Consider the following 7,275-nt stretch of genomic DNA (forward strand, 5'->3'; position numbering starts at 1 on the left):
GAGTTTGAAGAGGATTTCACCGCGAGTCGCGGAGCCCCAAATTGAAAAACTGCCTATAAAGCAAACCGAATTCTGATCATTTTTCATAATTTTTTTTTCCTTCTTATCATACGTAAACGATATATATATATATATAATTTATATTTTAATTTTAATTTTAATTCTAATAATAAGGGTATGTTAGCGAATGTTGTAAGGGTGTAAGTCGAAATTCTGTCCGTGTAACGCTACGCTATTTTTAATCATTGTAAGTTATGTTCAACCTTTTTATATTAATGTCTCGTTGCTAAGTTATTATTATGCTTATTTAAAACGAAGTAATCATGATGTTGGGCTAATTACTAAAATTGGGTAATTGGGCTTTGTACCATAATTGGGGTTTGGACAAAAGAACGACACTTGTGGAAATTAGACTATGGGCTATTAATGGGCTTTATATTTGTTTAACTAAATGATAGTTTGTTAATGTTAATATAAAGATTTACAATTGGGCGTCCCTATAAATTACCATATACACTCAATCGGACACGATGGGCGGGGTATTTATATGTATGAATAATCGTTCATTTAACCGGACACGGGAATGGATTAATAGCCACTAGAATAATTAAAATAGGGGTGAAATTACATTCAAGGGTAATTGGTGTAATTGTTAACAAAGTAGTAAAACCTTGGTTTACACGCAGTCGATAACCTGGTGTATTCATTAAACAAAGTATTAAAACCTTGTTACAATTCGAATCCCCAATTAGTTGGAATATTTAACTTCGGGTATAATAATAATTTGACGAGGACACTCGCACTTTATATTTATGACTGATGGACTGTTATGGACAAAAATCAGACGGACAGATTAAATAATCCAGGACAAAGGACAATTAACCCATGGGCATAAAACTAAAATCAACACGTCAAACATCATGATTACGGAAGTTTAAATAAGCATAATTCTTTTATTTCATATTTAATTTCCTTTATTTTATATTTAATTGCACTTCTAATTATCGCACTTTTATTTATTGTTGTTTAATCGCACTTTTAATTATCGTACTTTTTAATTATCGCAATTTTATTTTATCGCACTTTTATTATTCGCAATTTCATTATCGTTATTTATTTTACGCTTTAAATTAAGTCTTTTATTTATTAGGTTTTAACTGCGACTAAAGTTTTAAAATCGACAAACCGGTCATTAAACGGTAAAAACCCCCCTTTATAATAATAATATTACTTATATATATGTTTGTATTTTATATAGCGTTGAGCTTTGTTTAAAGATTTCCCTATAGAACGAACCGGACTTACTAAAAACTACACTACTGTACGATTAGGTACACTGCCTATAAGTGTTGTAGCAAGGTTTAAGTATATCCATTCTATAAATAAATAAATATCTTGTGTAAAATTGTATCGTATTTAATAGTTTTTCCTAGTAAAATATAAACTATTTCGTATACCTTAGCTTTGACATCATGCATATAGAATATCCCCATCATTCCGGAACATCCTTCGGACATGATAAATTCGAAGTACTAAAGCATCTGGTACTTTGGATGGGGCTCGTTGGGCCCGATAGATCTATCTTTAGGATTCGCGTCAATTAGGGTGTCTGTTCCCTAATTCTTAGATTACCAGACTAAAAGGGGCATATTCGATTTTGATCATTCAACCATAGAATGTAGTTTCAATTACTTGTGTCTATATCATCAAACATTTATAAAAGCGTATGTATTCTCAATCCCAAAAATATATATTGCAAAAACATTTAAAAAGGGAGTAATGAAACTCACAATACGATATTTTGTAGTAAAAATATTCATACGACGATACTGAACAATGCAGGGTTGACCTCGAATTCGCGAACCTATATCATTTATATATATATTAACACATATAATCGGAATCGAACAAATTTATATATTATATTTTCAGTTATATGCTATATATATTTATTTTGTAAACTAATTAATTTTTATACATATAGTTATATTAATCTATATATATTTGTAATTGGTATTATATCAAAAATCAATAATTTGTTATATGTAATATCAATATAGTTATGTAATATGTATTAAGTATAGTTTTATGTAATTAATATTTATTTGTTATAATCTTAATAATAGGAATAATATTAATGATAATGCTACTTATAATAATAATAGTAATAATAATGATACTTAATAATAATAGTAGTTTTAATAATAATAATGTTAATAATTTTTTTAAAAAAATAATAGGTATTTGTCATAAACTTAATCATACTTTTTCTTAATAATCATAATCATATCAGTAACCTATTTTAAATCATAAACTTAATCCTAAATTTTATTTTTTTAAACCTAACCTTATCATTTTAATAATAATAATAATAATAATAATAATAATAATAATAATAATAATAATAATAATAATAATAATAGTAGTAATAATAATAATAATAATAATAATAATAATAATAATAATAATAATAATAATAATAATAATAATAATAATAATAATAATAATAATAATAATAATGAGTAATAAGTAAACTACCTCAAAGAAGTAGTCCTTAAAAAAATGCCCAAGTCCGGGTTTGAACCCGCGACGTCCCGCTAACCCGATAACATTCTCAACCATTCCACCACTCATTCGTTCCAGCTTAAACCCAGACGAATATTTATATAACCCATCGTCATCACTATAGTCTATCATCTTCATATTCGTTTAACTTCATCATTGTATATTATCATAATCATATCATCAACATGAATCATAATCATCATAGCATAATCATCATCATCATTTACATAATTCATCATCATCATTCCTTATTTGTATCCAATTCTAGATATACCTCAAATTCACATATGTACGGTCCAAAATAGGACCTTGGCCCAACAGAAGAAAGGAATCACGGCCCAACAAAATAAAAGGGGTTTGGCCTACTTGAACAAAGAAGCTTTTGGCCCAACTGAAATTTCATCGGCCCAAGTATAGGAAATTGCAATAATCCGGGATCCTTCCTTTTTATAATAGAAAAAAAAATTAAGCTGCCAATCTATCCCTCTCTATCATTATTTTATAGTGGGACTATATTTTTTAGTGGATGTCCGCCAAAGTAAGAAGAAGAAGATCACTCAATTTCCTTTATTAAGCTTTAAATATCATCCCAAAATTTATATCTAATTCGCTGTGCAAGTTTGGAAAGGGAGAAAAAATGTTTACGTAGGTTCACAACTGCTAATGGGAGCTGATTGGACGCGAACAGAGATTAAATATTGCGAGTAGAGGTTTTCAAGGTGGCGGATTGGTGGTGATTGTGAAAGGTGATGGTGTACGGTGAAAGAGGTGAGGTGGTGGCAATGGTTTTAGGTTGTTGGTGGTGTTCACAGTGGTGGTTATCGTGGTTTAATGATGTTGGAGATATAGGTGACGATTCAAGGTGTCCGATGGTTGTGAGGAGAAGAAGGGTGACGGTGGTGAGCTGTAGGATTTCGCTGGTGATGGAAGTATGATCTAGTAATATATTCAAGTTAGGATAATGATATACCTTCGAGCTAGAAAGATGAATGAATGGTGATCATGGGTCTCGGTTTGTCTTATGATGTTGCTCGATGGTAGTAAAAGGTGGTGGGTTACTTGGGTCTTGGTTTAGCAACAAAACAAATGCAACAACATGTATGGTGAAGGTGGTTGTTCTTGGTGGTAGTTGATGGTAATATGGGTTTTGTGACCGGAATAATTGAAGAAGAAACCCAAAGTAGCAGTCATGGGATTTCGAGTTGTGGTCGAATGAATAAGATGATCCTTGTGTTGTGGTTATTGGTTAATCAAAAATTAGAAACCTTAAACACTTACGGTTACATGTGGTGGCTTGGTTTGTTCTTGGTAACGAAAACAGGAAAATGATATGGTGGTTTTGTTTGGTGGTTAGTGGCGATTCAAGGGTGATCAAGGATGGTGGTGATGGTACTCCGATGGTGATTATAGAGTGGTGGTTTTATGGTTGTTGAGTAACCATACGTAGAAACATATACGTTAGCATATGTGTGATGGTTCGATGATGGTGACCGTTTTAGGTTCGAATATAAAATAATAACAAGGCAGCAAATAATAATAGCAATAGTTGGTATTCGTTCATATGATTTTTGCAGGTTGTCTTCGTTGATAGGGATGGGGTCGTAAAGGTTGTAAGTAGAAAGACAAAGGTGGTTTACGGCGGTTATATAATAATTATTGATGGAGATGGTGAGGGTTGCGAAGGTGGTGGAGTTTGTGGTTGTGACCGGCGGTTTCACGATGGCAGTAGTAGTTTGGTTCTTTACAATAACATCAAAGTGACGGTTTGATGGTGATGCACAAAGGTAGAAGGTGGTAAGGATTATAGGTGGTGATGGAGTGATGAAGGTGTAGGGTGACGGGTGAACCATGGTGGTGAAGGTTAAACATGATGATGGCGGGGGTGGTAATTGATCGATGGATGATAGTTTAGAAATGTTTCCTTTTGTATCTGTATAAGTCTAAACTTATATATATATATATATATATATATATATATATATATATATATATATATATATATATATATATATATATATATATATATATATATATATATATATATATGTGAGTTAGATATAAGAGAACCCAAATAGTTATCAATCATACCCAATGTGCAGTATGCAACGTATATTATATTATAGATATTTATAAAAAGTGATCAATCAATTCAATAAATGATTTAAAACAGTATCAATCAACAATAGTAATAATGTCCATGAATCTTAATTCTCAATTCTCAATATTAAAATATAACATGTGACAAGAATTAGAAATAGGAAAGCCATCGATAAGTTTGAAATTTAATTAAGTTTTAATATATAATAATTATATATATAAATTATTTTAATTATTTACATATTATATTATATTCTTGTGCATAGTTGACTTGCAATTTTAACTCTGTTGACTTGTACATTAAAGCTTGATTTATGCCTCGATTACAGTTTTTCGAACATCTTTTTGTATGCTTAGAAATCTTGTACTTTAAGTTTCGGGACTTGAACCCTTAACAATATATAGACGTAACTCATTGACGAATTTTATATCACTTGGATTGTAATTGTACATTTGGGCGTTTTGGCCATTTACTTCTTTAAATCATCGTTTATGTCTTCCGTCTTCATATTTATTTATTTAAACGATCGAAACGACAAACGAGTATTACAATCATTTACTAATTATAGTTAAAATACATTATATTTCTATAAATAGTTTATTAATAATGATTTTTAATTATATCCTAAGTTATTTTTCAAAATAACTAAATCACATAATAACTCATGAATATTTTTAAATTATAATATTCAATTATTTATATATATAATTATTTATCCATACATTTATATTTACAATCAATTGTTGGTGAATCGTCGAGAACAGTCGAAGGTCAATTGAATATATGAAACAGTTCAAAAATTTTGAGACTCAACTTAACAGACTTTGCTTATCATGTCAAAATATTAATTCGTATAGAGAGTTTGATTCAAAATTAGGCGAAATTTTTCGGTTTGTCACATTTATAAATGTTTGAAGAGATAGACACAAGCAAAACATTCCTCGAATGAATTATTATACAGACGAGAGGTTCTGTTGATTATTATATTTGAATTAGTTGGAGGTTATAATTGCCACTAATTGATGTGAATATTTTCCCCAGATTATTATAGTTTGGTAACCTAAGAATTAGGAAACGGGTATGGCCCTAATTCACGCGAATCCTAAAGGTAGCTACTGGGTTTAACACCCCTACCCAGAATGTTCACTAGACGGAAGAGCTAGTGGGCGTGGTGTTTAGTACTTCGAGGTTTATATATTTATTACAGACTGAAAGTTCTGTTTATTTTAGAGATATTTATGATGTGCATTAAATGTTAAGGTCGGTTACCAAGCAAAGAAAGCAAAGCGAATGTTATATATCGAGAGAATGATTTTTATACACAGGTTATGTGTATGATATTTTGTACACGAGATATGTGTACGGTTATAAAGAATTGTTGAAAAGTGATTTTGTACACGAGATATATGTAATGTATTTAAAAGAAATCGCATGTACATTACATGTGGGTATAAGATTCGGGCCCATTTGTATCATGCAGTATTTAAATCTTGTGGTCTATCAAAATTTCAGAATTTTATTATTTTATGATAAACTTATGAACTCACCAACCTTTTGGTTGACACTTTAAATCATTTATTAAAGAAATCTTCCGCTATGCATTTGCTCATTTTAGAGATATTACTTGGAGTCATTCATGACATATTTCAAAAGACGTTGCATTCGAGTCGTTGAGTTCAACATGATTATTATTAAGTCATTGATAGTTTGATATATTATGAAATGGTATGCATGCCTGTCAACTTTCGATGTAATGAAAGTATGTCTATTAAAGATGAATGCAATGTTTGTAAAATGTATCATTTAGAGGTCAAATACCTCGCAATGTAATCATATGTTATTGTATTCGTCCTTATAGATTAGGACGGGTCATCTCAGAATCTTCATCATAGAGACTTGGTTGTGTTTCCACAGTAGTTGACTGTGATGATGTAACCGATACAGCTTGAACATCTGAATTCCGTTGAGGAGCATAAAGTCTATCAAATAAGATATCCAGTTCCTCTGTTATAACCGTCAGAAACCCCTTCTTCAAGAAAATTGAATTTGCGCGAAAGAAGTAGTAGCTAGGTTAGGATTGGGTTTTGAACCGAGTTGTTCAAAAGCCATCCTCGATAACTCATCGAACTTGACATTGATGCTTTCTTGATCGTCTTTGTCCTTTTGTGATAGACACGATAAGCAACTTTGTTCGAAGAATAACCGAAAAATATGGCTTGATCGCCATGAGGATCAAACTTTCCGAGGCTGTCAAAATCGTTAAGCACATAGCATATACAACCAAAGACACGGAAATATTTGACATTCAGGCGTCTACCATATAGTAACTCATAAGGAGTTTTCTCAAAACGTTTATTAATGATACAACGATTTTGGGTATAACATGCAGTTGAAATGGCTTCCCCCCACATTTTTGGAGGTAGTTTGGAGTATGCAAGCATTGTTCGAGCTGCCTCGCACAACGTACGATTACGTCGTTTGACTACTCCATTCTGTTGAGGGTTCTTGCAGCAGAGAACTGATGTTCAATGCCTTGGCCTTTCAAATAACTATCAAGCAGGTCATTCTTAAATTCCGTCCCATTATCAGTTCGGATGCTCTTAACATGTTTG

Source organism: Rutidosis leptorrhynchoides, chromosome 9 (genome assembly GCF_046630445.1).
Source record: "Rutidosis leptorrhynchoides isolate AG116_Rl617_1_P2 chromosome 9, CSIRO_AGI_Rlap_v1, whole genome shotgun sequence".
NCBI lineage: Eukaryota > Viridiplantae > Streptophyta > Magnoliopsida > Asterales > Asteraceae > Rutidosis > Rutidosis leptorrhynchoides.